This window comes from Micromys minutus (assembly GCF_963924665.1).
Source record: "Micromys minutus genome assembly, chromosome: 6".
In the NCBI taxonomy this organism is placed as follows: domain Eukaryota; kingdom Metazoa; phylum Chordata; class Mammalia; order Rodentia; family Muridae; genus Micromys; species Micromys minutus.
The window spans coordinates 2,213,327-2,234,685 of NC_137975.1; the positions used below are offsets into that span (position 1 = coordinate 2,213,327).

At 40.5% G+C, this 21,359-nt stretch overlaps 1 protein-coding gene across 1 annotated transcript in view; it reads right to left on the bottom strand.

Moving 5' to 3' along the window:
* HMCN1 (hemicentin 1) overlaps positions 1-21,359 on the bottom strand; it is a gene marked incomplete at its 3' end in the record, with an annotated part of 402,129 nt that overhangs the window by 369,670 nt on the left and 11,100 nt on the right. The window lies entirely within an intron of this gene.

A 21,359-nucleotide genomic window follows, 5' to 3' on the forward strand; every position in this document is an offset into this window, starting at 1 on the left:
GGTGTGTGCTACCACACCATTTTACTAACTGAATTTTCTGTTATTGTCGCACCAGCAGACATTAACCCTTATGACCGTAGGTCTCAGGAGCTTCTTGTATTCTCAAAACTAGAGCTTGCCTTTGTTTAATAAGCCCCACTTTCCTAATGCCATGACCCCTTAATAGAGCTCCTCCTGTTGTGCTGTCTCCCAACCCTAAAATTAATATTATTGGTACTTCATAACTATAATTTTGTTATTGTTATTAATGTTAATGTCAATATCTGATATGCTGAATATCTGATTCCTGGGTGATTCTAGAACCTACCAAGTTGGCTATCAATATCAACCATCATAATTAACACTAAATGAAATAAAACTTGTAAAATGCTCAGAATAGTGTGTAGTACTCAGAACACACTTGCTGATACTCACTGCTATTGTTATATGTTTCCCTGGCTCCGTGCCGTCTGCTCATCTTCCACCTCACATGCTTAATACACAATGGCTAAACTCTCCAGTTCTGCCATTACTCTATTTCATGGATTAACTCTTTCCAATCTTCTTAGTCCATTAATGACCATGATGCCCTCTCTGATTTAATATTTCCCATCTTAAATTACCAAAAGTAGTTCAGCTTGTCACGAAGAATAATGCCAGACACAGGCTGCCAGACACGGGCTGCCAGACACGGGCTGCCAAGCAGTCTATAAGTTACCCACCTCGGCCGTTGGTGTTTCCTCCATCCAACCAGCAATAATCACACTCTTAGGAGTGTGAGCAGAATAAAGAGGCTCTCGAAAGCTGTCTTCCCAGAAGTGTCCATGAATAGGGAAGATTCACTTAGAAGTTTCTAAGCATGGGGTTGATACCGTGTGTCTTAGTTAAGGTTTTACTGTTGTGACCAGACACCATGACTTTGCAAGTCTTACAAAAAACAACATTGAATTGGAGCTGGCTTACAGGTTCAGTCCATTATCATCAAGGTAGGAACATGGCAGCATCCAGACAGGCATGGTGCAGAGGAGCTGAGAGTTCTACATCTTCATCTGAAAGCTTCTAGCAGAATACTGGCTTCCAGGCAGCTAGGGTGAGAGTCTTATAGCCACACCCACAGTGACACACCTACTCCAACAAGGCCACATTTTCTAATAGTTCCACTCCCTGGGCCAAGCATTCACAAACCATGATATTCCATTCACTGGCTTTTCCAATCATATGAGTCTATAACACAATGCAAAACTCATTTAGTCCAGCTTCCAACGTCCCCATGGTTTATAGCAGTCTCAACAATGACAAAAGTCCAAAGTTCAGAGTCTCTTCTGAGATCCATCTAATTGCTTAACTATAATTCCCAAAGTGGATTATAATGTGAATTCCCAAAGTGAAAGGGGAAACCAGCTGGGCAAACTCCAAACTGCATCTCCATGTCTGATGTCAGAGCAATCATTAAATCTCCAACTCTTTCATCTTTGTGGACTGCAGCAAACTTCTTTCGGCTGGGCTGGATCCACTCCACTAGCAGCTTTCCTCAGCAGATAGCCCACAGCTATGGTATGTCCAACATCTTGGGGTCTCCAAGGCAACTTAAATATTACAGCTTCTTGTTTCAATGACTGAGATCTACGAGTGTTCTGCTGGGCTCCTCCAAAGGGCTGGCATCACCTCTACAGCTCTGCCCTCTGTAACACCCTAAGCTCAGGTTGACCCATTCCTGTGGTTACTGTTCTTGGTGATCATCCCATGGTACTGGCATCTCTACACTGGGGTCTTCCACTGCAATTAGGCTCACCACTAGCCTCTCATAGGCTCCCTTCATGGTGCCAAGCCCCAAATCCTTTGCATGACCCCTTCAGTCCTGGGCCATCAACTACTACTGAAGCTGAACCTTCACCAATGACCTTCCATGACCTCCCACATTGCCAGTCCTCAGATGCTCTTCATGACCCCTTCATGCCTTCAAAACCAGTTCCACCAAGGTGACACTTAGGTTCACCTGTAGAACAAATTACAACCTTGGCTCTTTCTGGAACACAGCGTCTTTGTCCTCTCAGAAAACACTTCCCAGAAGAATTCACCTCAGTGATGCTGGCCTCTTCTTAATCACCACTAATTTCTTAGCTCCAGTTAACCAGCATCAATTGTCCCAAAAGTCCCTTCTTTTCTGGACTCTACAGGCAGAGCCATGTGTCCAAAGCAGCTGAGTTCTGCTGCTTGCTGGGGCTGAAACATGGCCCCCTGTTCTATTATCAGCAGCTTTCTGTTTTCCAAGTCCTTCCCTGCCTACACTTGGCTGTTCTGGAACTTGCTCTGTAGACTGACTTTGAACTCAGAGATCTGCGTGCTTGTCTCCTAAGCACTGGGATTAAAGTGGTCCAAGCCTGGATTTAAGTTTTCCTTTACCTCGCACTTGCTCTAGGCTTTGAACTCAGAGATCTGCTTGTCTTTGCCTCCTGGGGTTAAAGGCTTGTACTACACGCCTGGACCTAAATTTAGCTGGGTAGGTTCTTGTCACAAGGTCCCTTAATTTAATTTAATATCCTTGAACACAGGATTCAGCTTCATTTCAGTTCCTGGTGTCCCTTTAATACTCGAACCATACATTTTATATTTTCCCTTCTCAGCTTGCTGTGCTTGTTTAAACTGTTCTTCGTGAGGCGTAACCAGAGAACAAAGTCTATGATGGGCATTTCTTCCTTTGTCAATGCAGTTAATCTGAGTCTCTTCAACTTAGCCTCAGGCAGACTCTTCAGAAAAGGGCAAAAAGTAGCCACATTTTTTACCAAAATACCACAAAAACAGTCTTTAGGTCACATATTGAAATTCTTCACTTTCCTCTTGGGCCAGGTCCACACAGTTCAAATCACTCGCAGTAACAAAGTCTTCCATATTCCTACTTGGATAGCCCATTAAGCCCCATTTAATGCATTCCACTGCTTTCAAATCCAAAGTCCATATTCTTTCAAAGAAGAGCATGGTCAAATCTATCACAGCAATACCCTAATCCCTGGTACCAACTTTTGTCTTAGTTAAGGTTTTACTGCTGTGAACAGACACCATGACTTTGCAAGTCTTACAAAAAAACAACATTGAATTGGGGCTGGCTTACAGGTTCAGTCCATTATCATCAAGGTAGGAACATGGCAGCATCCAGGCAGGCATGGTGCAGGAGGAGCTGAGAGTCCTACATCTTCATCTGAAAGCTTCTAGCAAAATTCCAGGCAGCTAGGGTGAGAGTCTTATAGCCACACCCACAGTAACACACCTACTCCAAAAGGGCCACACCTTCTAAAGTGCCGCTCTCTCAACCAAGCATATGCAAACCACTACACTGAGACTGAAACATGGGAAGTATGATTCTGAGTTTGAAAAATAAACATTCTTTATCTGTTCTCATTAGAGCTCAATGCCAAGACCAAATACCCTTATATCAAACAAGTACCTTAATCGGACTGTACTCAGATATAATTGAGCCCTCACTGATGTGTTCTACACGTAGCCAGATCATTGCAGGTGTCAGCAGAGAGTATCATGTAAGTAAGTAAGTCTGTAAGTAAGCAGCAGGAGATGGAAGGGGTCTCATTGCATCACAGGATAAAATCTGACTGAATACTTTTATGTTAGCATTAGACCCATCAGTCAAAAGGCAGGGGAGAGGGAATGATTTCTATCACTTCTTGGTAGTGTGAAGCTCAGAAGAATGTCTATGCTACAAACATGAAGAGCACAGTAAAATTAATTTAGATCAGGACAGTAGGCAATCATTTCTAAAGATGGTATTAATAAGAACTCTATTATATGTGTATGGTTTTTAAAGCATTATATGTATTATTCACCACAATCCTGACTTGTTCCATAATTATTAATTATGGATCTATCAACTATGAGTATATGAAATTTCTATTTAGCCTTTTTGTATCATTGAACTATTCCACTCACAGGTACAGGTTTCCCCTTACCTTCCACTTCATTGTGCACAGAAGTAGAGAATTATGTTAGTTGCTCCTCTCAAAGTGTCTGTTGGCACACTATTTAGGTATGTGTCTACCTTTCCTGTATTTATCATACTAGATTCTATTTGTTGATTCAGGAAATCAGCTAAGAGAATTATAAACCATTTTAAAATGAAGACATTTGTTCCCTACTCAAAACAGTTGGTTCCTTCCCATCGTGGATACAAGCTTACATCCTAATGGACCTATTTCAGGATTAACATTCCATTTCTTAAATCTAAATGCATTTGTTTTCATCTAAGTAAATGACTTGTATAATCATAGATATTCATGCATTCTTCATATTATGTGCCATTGTATCATGTAAACTATGTACATTTTAAATATGGTAGAAGGCCAATGTCTAAGTTAGGATTTTATTGCTGTGAACAGACACCATGACCAAGACAAGTCTTATAAAGACAGACATTACAGGTTCAGAGGTTCAGCCCATTATCATCAGTGTGGGAACATGGCAGCGTCCGGACAGGCATGGTGCAGGAGGAGCTGAAACTTCAACATCTTGTTCTGAAGGCAAACAGAAGACTGGCTTCCAGGTAGCTAGGGTGAGGGTCTTAAAGCCCATGCCCACAGTGACATACCTACTCCAACAAGGCCACACCTTCTAATAGTGCCACTCCTTGGGCCAAGCATATTCAAACCACTACAATCAGAAAGAGCCCAAGTAACTATGTAATGGGAAAAATAAAGTATAAATAATCTTTGGTGATTTTTATAATCTCTCGACCTTATATTTCTCAATTATAAGATGGGTATACAAGATACCACCCATCTTGTAACAAGATTATAAGACTCAAATAAGGTAGTGGACAAGAGCCTTTGGCTGGAGATGTGCTTTGTTCCTTTTTTTTTTTTTTTATAATACATAAGAGGTGAAGGTCTTATCAGGATGTGGTATCCCTCTCTGTCTGTGCTAGGCATGTTAGTTGAGAGCTACTGTTGCGTCCCTAGAGTAAGTTGCATCCCTTTGGCCAGAGAAGGAGCACCAGTAAAGGAAATCATTTTAATAAAAATCATCTCTTTGTCTCTACCTTCAGCAGGATTTCTCTGATCCTCCCTCAGGCAGAGGCTGAGAAGTTAGCCACTAGTACTTCCCTTCTGGAGTCAGCCTTTGGTCCTCTGTAATTCTTGTGAGCTCTGGACCCTCAGATTACCTGTGGAGTGATCAGCCTGTCTCTAGTGTCAGCTTCAATGCCATCAAGAGCCTCTGAGATACTTCATCTGTTGCAGAAAGGCAGGCATAATCAATACATTAGTATTGAATTTTTTTTGGACCTAAGTACACTTAGAATCAGTGTGAAGTTTCCCAGGCAATCCCACCCACACAGCAGACCTCTATTCTTCTAACCTCTGTAACCCTGTTTTTTGTTTGTTTGACCTCTGAACTCTGGGAAAGTAAATGAAAGAACAGAGAATTTAGTCAAGAAAAGTCTTTCATGCTTTGAGGAAGAATATACTTCTTTTCTTTTAAAAAGTTTATTTTATTTTTAATTATATGAGTACCCTGCACCTGTCTTCAGACACACCAGAAGAGGACATTGGATCTCATTACAGATGGTTGAGAGCCACCATGTGGTTTCTGGGAATTGAACTCAGGACCTCTGGAAGAACAGTCAGTGCTCTTAACCACTGAGCCATCTCTCCAGCCCCAAGAATATACTTCTTAGAAGGTGTGCTATGCATTGCAAACATTTTTGTAAATATCTTTAGTGTTGAAATGCTTATCTTATTAAGAGCCAATATTAGAATCTCTTCTGCACAAACAACCTTCAGTTCGAGCTGCTGAAAGTGATACATTTATTATCAAAGCCAGTGCTGATTGGATCCACTGAACGTATCTAACGCTTCCGGTCAGTACTGCAGAGTCAGTCTAGCCCGTCTACCCTCTCGCCCTGGCTGTTGTCACTAAGAGGGGTTCCTCCTCTGATTAGCCTGATGACTCCTATGGATTTCCACACTCTGGTTGTTTACTAGAAAGCACAACTGTCTGAGCTACAGTTTGGGGGTCAGCCTAAAATCACACAACACCAATTTCATCTACTGTGGTTATAGCTGTGCCCAGGAAACATGTGGATGCTAACGCATTCTGGGTGTTCTAACATAAAGTTATGGATACCATAACTTAAATGGATACCAATTTCAGATGTGGCTTCTTACTTAGCACCTTCTTTTTTCTAGTACCAAAGCATTTAAATTTAGTGTTTTCCTGAGACTAATTGTACCATATGATTAGGAAAAACAAAGTTAGAAACACTAATTTTAAGTTTACCATCAGAAGTCCCAGGATTCTGTGTTCTTGAAAGTCTCCATCTCCTCTATCAAAAATGGCTTTACAATCAATAGTTGAAGCTGTTTCCATTTGAGCATGGTTTTTATTCCCTCTTGTAATATTTATTATATATAATATGTACTTCCTAAGATGGTTTTCTAGGCTATTTTTCAATTATTGTCATGTTTTCCATTTCATTTCATTCATTTACCAGGGTTTTTTTTAATTCACCATTCTAAATTAATCCGTTGTTGGAGAAGTTAATGAGCAATCAATGCAACGATGAGAAATGAGGGTCAGGGCAGAGCACCTTGTCATATCGCATGAAATCAGTAGAGGAAAGGATTCAGGTACCGACCACAAAGCCAAAGAAGAAGGTGATCAGAAAAGGTGTATCTATCTTGGATGAGAAGTACTTGGCTAGTACTAAGATCTCAGATGTAAGTATCTGGAACACATCTACTTTGGTGGATCCCAGTAGAAACTTACACACCAACCAACCGAAACAGATCAATGCTCCTCTTTGGATGTCTGACTGGTCTAAATGTAACCATTTCCATTGTTCCTCGGATTCATGAATGGCCTAGCTCAGCACCTGTACCTCCATCTCTAACATCTACATCTATACCAGCCACCCTGACATATTTCCTACATTTAGGTCTTATGGACATCTCTACTTAGGAAACCTTTTTGTGGATACTTGTACTAGATCCAACCCCACCCTCTACCAAAGACTGGAGACGACAATAGGTGGTAGGTATTGTGGTAAATATTAAAAGGAAGGTTCCACCTTTTATCCCATGCTGCGCCAGCTCCCGTGGGGCCATCTGGCACTACAGGGATCTCTAACTTGGCGGCCTTATGCCGCCTCTATGAACTCAGGCGCGGTTCACTCCACCGCCCCTGCTGCTTCTGTCCCGGGTGGACACGACCACCCCGGACTGTTGTTTTCACTCACTTCCCCTGGGCGTGTTGTTGCCAAGCCTTAGACACACACATCCCAACTCTATGGCGGGATTTATGCGTTCCACCACTACACCCTTTGAACTCGATTAAGTAGTCACATCAAAGAACACACCAAACTACTCTCATACAAAAGGTATAATGTAATTTGCCACATTTATAAGTCAAATGATCTTGTACAATTCCATCCCTTATAAAACATTTATAACAACCTTATTTATAAAGAGATGTGCCAAGAGAAACCTACACATCTGCCTCCATCTTCATTCTTCCCAAAATGGTTTCAACTATTGGACCTACCATTAAGAGTTGAGAAATATTTCCTGGGCAATAAAGGTTTAATTTTTCTGGTCCCCCAGTTTTATACATATAACAACAGTAATATTTACTCTGAAAGGTTATTATGAGGCTCGAATGTGATAATGCATGTGAGGGACTAAGAGCAGTGCCTGATGTGTCAGTGAGGGGAGCCAAGACTCCCCACGGCCAGCTACTGCTATTAGTATTATTAGGTTAATATCAGTAGTGCTACTGGTTCTATTTCCTTAACAGATTAGGAGCCCCATAACGGAGAAGACCTTCTGTCTCAGTCATTGCTAAATTCTGTGCACCAAGTACAATTTGAGGAACACAAAAAATGACTGATACTTAATGTGTGTGTGTGTGTGTGTGTGTGTGTGTGTGTGTAGAAAAAAATGTAAAATATTACCTTCATCGTGGCTTTACTCTTCCATCTGAAGAATGGGTGCTGTGACTTTAGAAGCCAGCTCCCCTAGTCCGGAATGTCCTCCACTCAAACGCTCTCTGACCTCTCCCCCACTGAGATCCACTGTACTGCCCTTGAAGAGTTTGTGTTTGAGTGAGTTATAACATAATGTTGGCTTTTAGACTAAACTACATGATTTGTGTGCTTATTGGCTGCCTGGACTTGTTTTCACAACCGTTTGTATAACTGCCCACCTAAGAAGGACATAAAAATATTCTTCTCTGTTTTACCACTTGAAAAAATGTCCCAAAATGAAATCTATATACTATCCCCACCTATAAGTAAGAAAATCAGCAATATAGCACTTAAAAAGTAGCTCTGCCTATACATGAGGTAGCTCCTAAAAGAAAATCACAGAGGCTGGAGGGGCTTCGGTGGTGAAGAACACTGACTGTTCTTGCAGAGGACCTGGATTCCAAACCCAGCATCCACACAGTGCCTCACAACCATTAATTCCTCCTGTTCCAGGGGATTAAATACCCTCTTCTGACCTCTGCTGGTCCTGCATGGACAGGATGCTCTTATATACACTCAGGCACACACACACACACACACACACAAACACACATACACATACACACATAGACACACATACACACACACACATACACACACATATACAAACACATACACACATACACACTCATATACATAGACACATATACATACACCCCCACACACACACATACACACACATACACACACACATAAAAATAAATGAATAAAAATGTAAAGAAGCATCTCTTCCTAATATCAGCTTTAGTTTTATTAGTTTTTAATTTTGTCTCTAGGTGAAGCAACTAATGTTAGTAATGACTTGATTAGGTATGTTAAAGATGATTTCCTCTGTGGTTTGTTAGTTGTGATGTTTAAGGATCTTCTATATTCACACTCCCATCACCTTGTCTCTGTCACCTACAGGCAGCATTTCATATAAACAAAATCATGAAATGATACTGGAAAGTGAAAGATAGTCATTGTCAAAAGCATTCACTGGTCCTGAAATTTTCATATACTAGTGTAAGGATGAGTAAGTCGTAGTTCATGCTTTTACAATAAATTAACTTAAAATAATACACATTTGAAATTTTAAAAAAATGTGATATTCCAAATCTTCACCTTAAAAGGATCATTGTCTTGACCTGGAAGAGGAGTTCCTTAAATAATGTACTTAGAGTCTACTGTTAGATTCTGTTAAATCTGTAGCTAGGACCATCAGAATTCTTTCTCTTCTGCTTACTAAAACAGCTTCGAGCAACACTGCAGGGAGAGTCTGGAATTATAGCTACAGGAACAGGAAGAAGCCGACTCTCACCTCCACCACCTGCATAGATTGTAGACTCACTGTGGAATTTCTCTAAATACCTACAGAATGGAGTGGAGGTGTTATGACAGTGGTAGAGCCTTTGCCTAGTATATGCAAAGTCTTGGGCACTGTCCCTAGTGCTAGGGTGGGGACAAAGCTAATGAGGAAGTTTAGGCATAAAAGGAGAGAAAGGGATGAAGGGAAGTGGGGAAGGCAAAGAGAAGCTGCAACAAGAAAAAGATAAAGGAAAATGATGTGTGACAAAATAACATTTATGTTGAATCATGAATGGCATGGAAGGTAAACAAAAATATAATCTGGCTTCAAAAGCTCACCACCCTTCTCAAAGATATAAGCTAGTGATTTCTTGAAGTGCCGTGTCTAAGAAAATAAAACGAACATGAAACTAATGGCAGTCTGAAAGAACATCCCTGTTCTTCAAAAAGCTCATCTCGATCCAAACGCCTCAACTGTTCACACATATAGAGAAGTGGTAGTGAGCCAGTCTCTTCTGTCTATATCCTAATAAATCAGGGAAATTTCATCACTCTGACTGACCCATAAATTCAACAAACATTTAATGAAAACCTGTTCTCTAATCTGACCCCAGCATCCTACAGTTCAGTAGAGCATCCTTAAGACTATACAAAAACAAAATGTAAAAAACTTAATAATACTGAAAGAAATGTATTCTAAATAGAGTGGGGATTCCAAAAAGAGGGAACTGAAGTGCTCTGAAAAGATCTGTTAAAGAAGGTATCTATTAATTTATTCAACTATGCATTAAGTAAATATATTTTGGCATTTACCCATGTGTCAGGTACCACTTACAGAGTTAGCAACACTTCAACAATCAAGAGAGATAAAATGTGTACTGTGTATAGGAATAAAATACAAACCAAACATACATATTTCAGCATGAATGGTAATCAATTAAATAATAAGACTTTTTAATAAATTAAGTAAACTAGTGGAGAACAATTTGGGGGTAGGAGAAGTAACTTTAGATAAATGGACAAGAAACTGTTGTTTTTGTTGTTGTTTTTTGTTTGTTTGATTGGTTGGTTGGTTGGTTGGTTGGTTGGTTGGTTGGTTGGTTGGCTAGTTGGTTGGTTGGTTGGTTGGTTGGTTGGTGGGTCGGTTGGTTTTTTTGAACATTTGAACTGAGACCTAAAAGCACTCTTGACAAAAGGAATAAGACCGAGTATGATGAAGCTGTGACAAGAATGATCTGTATATGCCTCAACATTTGAAAGAAGACTGGAGGGAAGGGAAGAAAGAGAGAGTATGGAGAAGTATTCGGGGACAGATCACATGGTAGTCATCATGGGAGGGATTTGTATTAACTCAAACTTAGGGAAAACTGTTAAAAGGTTTCTAGTTTATAGATTTTTTTTTTTAGAAAGCCATGGTTATTATGCCAATGGAAGAAAGACTGGCAGAGAGCAAGAAGAAAGCTGTTGCATAAGTTAAGATCATGGGAATATGGATGGGAAAGAAGCAGACTCAGAATTGGACCTACTCAGTCAAAAAAGACCAGACAGGGTGAGAAGCTGACTTGAATATTTAGAGACATACTAAAGAAGTCAGATAATGAAGGGAAGAGATAAAAGAATTAATAAATTACCAGTCACATGCTATCAGTATTAAACCACTTAACAACTTACAGAAGAGGATGCTTTGAGCACCCCTCCATATTTTACATTCATTCATTCATTCATTCATTCATTCATTCATTCATTCATTTCACCTCTGGGATAAGACTGAGACAAACAAACACCCCCAGCAAGAAGCAGACCTTAAGTATTGCCCAGCCTCGCTACTTGGTGAAAACTATTCCAGACCCTGCTTCTTCTGACTCAAGGCTGTGTTTCTTTAACTCCAATCTTTCTCTGGGACCCTGAGAAAAGCTGGGGATGGAACAGGATTTTGAAGTCAGTCAGTCTGTCTGAAGAACACATGTAGAAAGGGGAATTACCAGAAGTCAGACTGGCTGCATTCTTTAGCAACTCTCTCTACTTCCAGAATTTCACCGAGGGCATCATGTGAAGACTTCCTGTAACTTATGGAGTCTCTGCAGGCTTTGCCTCCTAAACTCCTTAACCTTAAGTTACTGGCTTCATGTATGAGTATTTTATGCACACACTGTGTAATGTGTTAGAAAGGCCCTTGACAGAAAACCTGCTGCGCTGTGCAGAATGTTGGATTCCCTTTGCATCCCACGTAGGAAATCCCTTTTTCCCACCGCTGAGGATTTCCCATCCCTTTTGAGGTCATCAGGTATGCCTGGCTTTAGGCCACACCTGAACTCCAGATGTACATTTTGGAGCAGCTGGGTCTCCTCAGACAACTCATGAGCCAAGATTTGACGCTTTTCATCTAGAGTAGCTCACAGTGGTCTCCAGAAGCTAAACTCTTCTAAAGGCTTAATTACTACATCCTGAACTCAACAGGGCCCCACAGTAGAAAGTCAGTGAAAAGCACCCTTCCAGACATGCCCTGGCACAGGGAGGATGTGGGATGTAGCCATCTCTGAACCGTACAGTGTGCATCTAAAAGCAGATGACAGAACACATTGCTTGCAATATAGGGTATCGCTTTCTGAATCCACGGAGACTAAGAAGAGGCCCTGAGTCAGATAAATATTAGCACATAATAACAAAAATGAATATACACTAAGTAAATACGGTAACTGTTCATTTACACATTTCAGCTCCAAACACAGTTTTAAAGGTGGACCAAAACATCAATTGAAGAGCATATTGTAGTAAGTGGATGGAATAAATCTCTGCCACACACTGATGGGCAGGAAATTATAATAAGCAGAAATATGGATTGAGAAATGGTAATTTAAATATTACAGACCTTTGATATGTTCTAAACACTGTTCTAAGTACTTTACTGGTACTTAAACCTTAAAAAATGTTCTACAAAGAGATAGCATCGGAATGCACATGCAACAGATAAGGAAGACAGGTTATACCCAAATGTACTGAGCCAACTGTGTATGGAGTATTTAAAAACCTATCCAATCTTCTCCAAAACTTGCATTCTTAACGATTATTAAATGAACTCTCTGTGAAATATGATTAACAAACTATGCTACTCTATCTCGAAGTCACCTGTGCTTCTAAGGAGCCTCTCACCTATGCCCCTATAGTAAGTTCAGTGTGCATATTGGTTCACTATGCTGAACTTTGGCTGAATTATTTCCTTGGTATGTCTTCAGTACCATGCCTGGGGTGGAAAGTAGTAATGCAGCAATACTTGTCATATACATCCACTATGATTATAAACTAGTAATTAACCAAACTGACTTTCCTGCTATCTTAATTTTATTTCTGTTGCTGTAATAAAATATCTTGACAATGTGATGGTTTGCATATGCTTGGCCCAGGGAGTGGCACTATTAGAAGGTGTGGCCTTGTTGGAGGAAGTGTGTCACTCTGGGGCTGGGCTTGGAGACACTCCTCCTAGCTGCCTGAGGATGCTCAGTCTGTTCCTGGCTTCCTTTGGATGAAGATGTAGAACTCTCAGCTCCCCCTGCACCATGCCTGCCTGGATGCCGCCACGCTCCTGCCTTGATACTGAACTGAACCTCTGAACCTGTAAGCCTGCTCCAGTTAAATGTTGTCCTTTATAAAACTTGCATTGGTCATGGTGTCTGTTCACAGCAACAAAACCCTAAGACACAATTAGAAACTTAAGGAGGATGGGTTTATTGTGTCTCTCAGTTCTGGGTTATGGTCCATCATGGCAGGAAAGGCAAGGCATCAGACACTTGAGGTAGCTGGTCACACCCACTGAGAAAGAGTGCACTCAGCTCACCTGTGTTCTCCACTCACACAATTCACAATCTTCTGCATAAGGAATGATACCACCCACAGTGGACAGGTTCTCCCACTTCCATTGATGGAGTCCAGTCAGAATGCCTCAAACCAACCTGAGACAATTCCTCGGTGACACTTCCTTCCCAGGACACTCTAGATACTGTCAAGTTGACAACCAAAAATAACCATCATACCTAAGAAATCTCAACTGTCTTTAAAATGCATATGTTGGCATCTAAAAGCCATAATTTTTTAGCCAAATGCTTTTTGAAATAGTAACTTCTAAATAGTTTAAATAGTTTATTTAAATTTAAATTAAAATTGTGAATTTTGAATGGCCTGTTTGTTAAACACCAAAAATATTACTTTAATATTGCTTTTTGTCTAACTGAAACCCTGAGGCATTGGACCTTTGTCTTCCCATTCCCCTCAGCCGCTGTTAATTAGCCCTACTCTTTGCATCCACAGATTCATCTGTTTAAGATTCCACACATCAGTGAAAACATGCAGCATTTCTTTTTCTGTGTATGGTTAATTTCACTTGCAAAATTAACTTTTATAAAGAATACAATAAGCTATTTACAATCATAACAATACATACATGTGATTGTAATATACTAGAAAGAAGTAATTTATAATACAATATAAATAACACTGCCATCATAAGTAGATATTAGAAACACTGCAATGAAACACGGAAATCCAACTGTCTTTTGAACACACTGGTTTCAATTTCTCAGGACAAATGACCTAGAAAATTGCTAGATCACATGGTAATTCTAGTTTTGTACTTTGAGGAACATAGTTTCCATAATTGCTGTGCTATATTTTGTCCACAAGCTGTACAGAAGTTCCTTTTGTCCCATATTTTAACAGAGGTATGCTATCTGTCACCATGTTGACAACAGTTCTACAGGTGCGGTATGGTCTCCTTATACTTAATAAATATGTTCTTAAGAGCAGCTCATTAGAGACACATTTAAATTATGAACTATTTAAAATTGAAAAAAACAGATAAGAGATTTCAAAATCACTAAGTGACAACTAAGACAGTTCCTGAAAACAACAGCTAAAGCTAAAGCCTCTGAATATGCATTACACATGAGAAGGACAAATATGGAATTTTAAAAGTTAAAAATAGACAACAGGGGCAAGAAAAAGAAGGATTTTAGAAGCTGAAAAACAATATAAAGGAGAATTAAAAGAGAAAGCAAAATTATTTAGATACTCAGGTGATTAATGAAACCTTATAAAGATTTTCTAAAACTGAAAAACCAACCTAGGAGGCCCATGAAAAGACAAAAGCACAGATGATATTAAAGATTGAAACTAAAATATCACTTTAATCTGTTCAGGCCACTTTTTGATCGTCACTGCAATTGCAAAATAATTAACAATTAAGTGCTGTGATTAACTTGAGTGTTAGAAGGTGCTTTTCACAGTTCCATGCATTCCTAATTTTGCTGGTGCTTTGTTTGCCAATCACCGTGCGTAACTACACCAAATACTATAGGTAGGTAGGAGGATGGATGGATGGATGGATGGATAGAGTAATTTTTTCCTTTTATTCACTAGTATCACAATATAATTATTTATTTTCCAGTGTTGAATGATATTTTCGTCCTTAAGCTGAAACCACCCGGCCATTGCATAAACTGTGTTACCTGCCATCGGATTGGCCTGTTATAATTCACGTGAGGATTTTCTCAGACAGATTTAAGGGCTTTTCCTTTACTGTAGTCTCCTTCATCTTGGAGCTGACACCAGCGCTTTCTTAGCATCATGAAACCTGTTTGTGATTTTTTTTCCTTGCCAAGAAACCTCTGCAAAACCGTGGTCATTTCTCCTTGATAGTGCTTTCCTGAGAAGTCATCTGGGCCTGGGGATTTCTTCGCAGGAAGATATTTTACAACAAAGGTCTGTTTTTTAGTAGGAGAAATGTGGGCATAGGAAGCCAATACAGAGGCAAGGAAATGTGCAAAGCTCCAAAGCATGACCTTTAGTATTATGACAGACTATAGGACATGAAAGATCTTCCTTCCACAAAACAGAAACACTAGACAAAATATAAATTTTTTCTTTTTAATCAATAGCCAAGTTTGATGGTAAGAATAAAGGGAAATCTCCCAGATGCCAGAAATAATAAGGGAACTCAAGACAGAAATAAACACCAGCTGTTACCATGGCAGCACAAAAACTTGACACAAGACTTGGCTACGACGATTTTAATGTCCACATGGGTACAGATTTTATTGTCACAGCCTCTCTTGGGGTCAGAGAACTATTATAAAGTATCCTTTTCAAACTGAACCTTATCAGTAAAACAGGGATCAGCAGAAATTCCTCCTACTAGCCCAGAAAATTGGCAAGAAAGCTTGGATTCTGCCCAAGTCTTGCAAGGAAAACAAGATCTCCTAAGCAAAATTTAAATCTTGTGTGTTACATGAGTCCAGATCCAAAACAATTAGCCCACAAACTAGCTTTAGCTTGCCTTCAGAAGGGACTTCAATCCCTCCCTAAACTATATGACAGATATGAGGATCCAGGGAGCCATCAAAGGCACACTAACCCCTTGATGGCATTCAGAGTCAACACTTAGCAGCTACACAAGGAAACAGCTCACAGTGAGACAGCCAGCAGACACAACAGCTGGAAGAATCAGCAGCAATCAGCAAAGACAGCAGAGCAGTATGGGATGGACTGTAATATTGATTCGCAGATAATAATAATAATAAAAAAACTGAAAGCTGTGGAAAGAGAAAGAAACCTGAAGATAATGAACAGTAGTCATTAAAACTAAAAACTCACCAGGCTAAAAAGATGGCGGTTAAGAGCGCTAGCTGCCCTTTCAGAGTTCCTGACTTTCACGGCCAGTACGTAATCTGTCAGGCTCACAACTGCCTGTGAGAATTCAGGATAGGTACCTGCATGTAAGAACCCGGGTCCTGACCCGTGTGTACACACTAGGTAATGACTTCTTTTAACAAATTAAAAAGCACATTTTATTGTTAGCTAAACCAAGATATTTCCCAAAATTAAAACTTATACTCGTGCAAAACAAGCATTTAAAATGTTTTCTTTTCTAAAACAGGTTGAAAACTAATCCAAATAAATTTATGTTTTACTGAAGTTGCTGCTTTTGAAACAGCAGACAGTTCATCAAGGACATTGACAAGTTGCTGAAAATCACAGTTCATTGTGGATTATCCTGCATAATTAAACATGCTAACTAATGAATACATTTCCAAATATTATGCTCTGAAAGAAATTTCTGCCCAAGAAATCACAAGAGGGGGAAATTTAGGAAGAACATTAAGCTGCCTGCTGACTCCCAGACAGACTAAAAACATAAATATGCACGCAGACTCCAAACTCCAAAGTCATCACAAAATAACTCCACGGTACAGATATATTTGAAATCCACAAAGCGTAGAGTTAGGGACTTGATTGCCCTGGTGCAAAGCCTGCTGAAAATTTACATAGTGCAAGAATTCAATAAGAATTTTAATCTTCAGTTCAGAATGACTAAGCAAGAAAGACAAAAAGCAAGTCATGTCTACACACGAAGGAGCTGCACAAACATGAGAACAAAGGAACAAATAACGGTAGAAAAATACAGCTTCTCCTCAAAGGAATATTAATTTTATCCTGAGGGAAGACAGCAAAAGAAACTAAAAATAAAAGACAATAGGTGAAGTACGGAATTCTACAGCGAACTGATCGCCAGCATGAGGTGTGCCTTGTGCACACCTGTGTACCCTGGAGACTGGTTACAATTAAAAAGACTAAAAATATCAAGTGTTGGTGAAATATAAAGCAACTGAAATGCATGAAAACTAGTGATGGGAATATTAGATAGTACAACCACTCTAGGGCACAATGCAATGGCTTCTTATGCAGTTAAACCTTCTATTGGCATGAAGAACAATCCACGCAATGCTTATGGGTGAATTGCTCATGGTAATTCCATGCACAACAATTGCAAATGGGGAATAAATACCCAGACATCCCTTAACAGCAGGTGAATAAGAGCATTCACCCATCAATACTCAGTAAAGAGGAACTGCTAATGTATGCAAATATGAATCTGAATATAAAACTCATCGTTCCAAGTAAAAGAAACTGGGGGGGGGGGGGGGAGGTCAAAGGCTTACAAAAAGGAGGATTAACTGTTGGAAGGATTTTGGCCTGACAAAAAATGTTGTCGACTTTATGGTTGCATAGATTTGTCAAGGACTTCAAATCAGTCACTCAGAATTTGTGAGCTTTCTTTTTGTCGTAAGTAATTTTACTGGAGAAAAGCCATTCTTAAAGAACAATGACTCTGTCCGTATTCAGTAAAGTATTGGCATATTATGTAAGATGATTTTTTTTTTAAAGAATTAACATACTATTCAAAAATTACCAAATAAAAACCAAGTGCTTTCCTACTTGCCCTAGGCTGTGTTCTGTTGCACTAAAGCACTTGAGTGAAGAAACTTTGTATTTTGGCTTACACACGTATGTCACAGTCTACCATTGGTAGAAGTCTAGGCAGGAACTCAGTCAAGCAGGAACCTAGAACAGAAGCTGAAGCAGAGGCTATGAAGAAAGGCTGTTTGCTGGCTCCGCCCCTCTGGTTTGCTCAGTTAACTTTCTTATACAATCCAAGACCACCTGCCTAGGGATGGTACTACCCACCGTGGGTTGGAGCTCCGTTTATCAATTAGCAATTAGGAAAATGCCCACCCCAGACAGACCCACGGTCCAGTCTGATGAACTGGAAGAACTGAGTGTCTGAGGGGTAAGACTCGAGTTATAGCTTGGTCCTGCTTCTTGGTCCATCAAGACATGAGCAAGCAGCCTTCACGCCGGCTGTCATAGCCACGAGCCCCTCCCACTACGGGTCGTCCCAGTCCTGATGGGGTTGTACCCCCAAACCATGAGCCAAAATAAGTCTGTCCTCCTTTCTGTTGTCTTATTTTTTTGTCAGTCATTTGAGCACAGCACTGAAAAATTCAACTAATACATTTAGATTTTTTTCATTAAATATTTACTGAGTGCCCTGGGAAATAAAATCATAAAATAAAAACTAATGCTTGTCTCCACATGGTGTCCACGGAGTGGAGGGAGTAGAGCCTAAATAAATGGACTCACTCCGTCTCTAGTGCCGAGCAAGAGGACAGTCGGGGAACGCCGCTGGACTGGGTGGCCAGAGAACGCTTCTCTGAGCCCTGAGCCATAGGAAATCATGAGAGATGTCACAGAGCATGTGTGGCAGAAGAGATGGACAAGAGAAGCATCTCTGGAGGAGGAGCTGGGCCTCACCAGTCAGAAACAATCACGAAGCAGTCTGCTAGGACTGAAATGAAGAGGGCGTCGAAAGGAGCAGCTGGAAATCTGCCCTTCATTTCTAAAGGCCCCTTCTGGCAGCTCCGGAGAGAGTGCCAGGGAGACCAGTGAGGGTGTCTCAGGCTACAGGCATCGAAAGGCACGAACAGTAGGCAAGTTATCTTGTGAGGTAAGCCAAAATACTTTTGTGGGGTGCGAACAAAGAGAAGTCTCGGGTGACTCCACAGCCTTTGCCCAAATGACTAAGAAGGTCTGGTGCCTGTACTGCGGTGGCAACGCTGGACAAAACGCGAGCGCACGGGAGATGAGACGAAGGTCCCGGCGATTGTGAGGCGCCTGCTGGGTGCCTTCTGCAGGTTTAGGCAGACTGTACCTTCCTCCTTTCTCGTTTCTATGTTAGCGCTGACTTGGGGGATGGCGAGCCTCTCTGGGTGTTTGCTGGTCAGATTTCCCAAAACTGTGGTGAAAAAGAAAACGCTCACCGTGCTTTCACTATTCCGGGTCCAGCTCAACAACTCTGCCCACGGAATTCACTTTCTAGGCTAACTCAGGCTAACCGTTGGAGGATGCCTGCGACACTGAAGATCTTTCACAGCCACAGTCCAGTTAAACATCTGCATCTTCGTTTCTTCTGGAGGTAGTGTGTGGGGATGATTAGATCCCAACTATCCCCAGCTCCACGTCCATTGGCATCCAGCTGCTCTGAAGTGGCCATGCGGGGGTACTAAAACAATAGAAATGGGCAGCCGCTACAGACATGTGTTCTAGCCCCAGCTTCACCAGCACGCCCCTGCTGAGCCCATGCTTTGTACAGGAAACTGAGACCCTACGAGTGTATGTTAGGAAGCCAGGTCACAGGTGTCTCCATCTTATCAAACACGCCCTTGTTAGCACACCATTGGGTCCTTATTCTTCACGAAAAAATTCTGCACGTATTTCTTCTAATCTTAAGATAGCTTTCTAAGATTGTTATCTTCTTCCGGTTAGCAGACTAAGGTTTTGAGAAGTGAGTAAATCACTAACTTGTAAAGCACATGTGATTCTACTAAGGACTGATCAATATTGTCCTAACTGACATTAGGATGCATTCACTCCGAGCCTAAGTTATTTCAACTTCCTAAAGTCTCTTTGTCAAGATAAGTCAAATCCATTCTGAATTTTCCTTATATCATGTAGGAAATAGAGAAGTAGAGTTATCAAGGGCATAGAAGACATAATAAATATGAAGAAGTTTCTCAACATTAAAAAATATACTTTTGGTGCTGGAGAGGTAGCTCAAGGGTTAAGAACACTGACTGCTCTTTCAGAGGACCTAGGTTCAATTTCCAGCAACCACATTCACAGATGTCTGTAACGCCAGATCTGGCACCTTCACACAAACATACATGAACACACAAAACACCAATGCACATAAAATCAAAATATTGTAAAAGAAATAAATATACCTTTCTAATATTCCAGGATGATCCCTTAGGAGACATGAAACTGCACAGATCCTTTAAGCAGAGGATACTGTGAGATATTTCTTTTAGATATGACTAGGAAGAAAACTTTAGGGCAAGAACCCTGAAGACCTGATCAAAGCAGCAGTACTGAGGATGTTCACCGAAGAACAGGAGGGAGGCCCTGGGGACTGGAGAACAATGGAAGCAAGTTTCCTGTGTGCTCCCTGCTAAGACTTTGAACCAGAAATAACCAACTAAACAAAAGGCAAAGCAGGCTGTACTTTGACCCTCACACATGTACCTCCCCACACAGCACAACTTTGCACTTACAATGTGGCTCACTCATTCTTAGTGACATGCTGTGCTTTCTTGACCGTCCATTTGATGGCAAACAATGAGTAGGTAGCATCCCGGGTGTTTAACTACCCTGTCACCCAGCTCTCCCTGCAGATCTGGGCAAGAGCAGCTACAGACCGCCCTGACGCATTTTCAGTGGTCATGTCCTTTCCAGACAAGAAACATCAAGGAATCCTCCCACCCACTGTAAAATGGTGTGGTACTAATGGGTGGAGAGTCCTAATTAGTGTGTTTGAAGTTTCCAAGAAAGAGAGCAGGGGTTATACAAAGTCAAAATATTCTGGGGACTACACACAATTCCCAGAATGCCTAGCCCCTATATAACTTTCACCATTTTGAAGTTAAGGTGAGTATCTCAAACTCATTTTTAAAGGATGAAAAAGATTTTATGAAATCCCGTCTTTTACAGGTAAAATAGTCACAGGTTTCTTAATGAAAATTATTTCAAGCTCATGGCTACTGTTTCTTCTCACAGCTGCTAATCAGGACTCTGCTCAAATTCAAAAAGGGACCCTAGACTAGAGTCCAAGATAGCTTCTGACACAAACATTTGTCTAAGAAATTTAAAGAACAAACCAAGTGTTGATAGAAAAAACACCATAGAGTTTTAGAGTTTAATGTTAAGATACAGATAACCTGATATAGGTAGAATTGTGACCTCCAAAAATGCATATATCAAAATTCTAGCCCTTGGCACTTCTGAATTTGACCATATTTGGAAATAGGATCATGGCAGATATAAATAGGTAAAATTAGTTCATACTTGAATATGATGAGCCACTAATCCAGTATAATTAATGTTCTCTCTCCAAAACATGAAGAGGGAAAAAAAAGGAACTGGGAAGTGTGGGGTTTGACACAGCACACAGAAAGAACATACATGAAGATGAAAGCAGAGATCTGGCTGATGCTTTCACAAGCAAAGGACTCTGTAAGACTGCCAGACACCACAAGTTAGAAAGAAAACATGGCACAAATTTGTAGCAGTAAATATTAAAATGGTGATTAACCTTTTATCCGGCACTTTGCCAGCTCCCTCGGGGTCTTATGGCACTATAGGAAGTTCTATCTTGGCACTCTTTGCTGCCTCTATTAGCTCA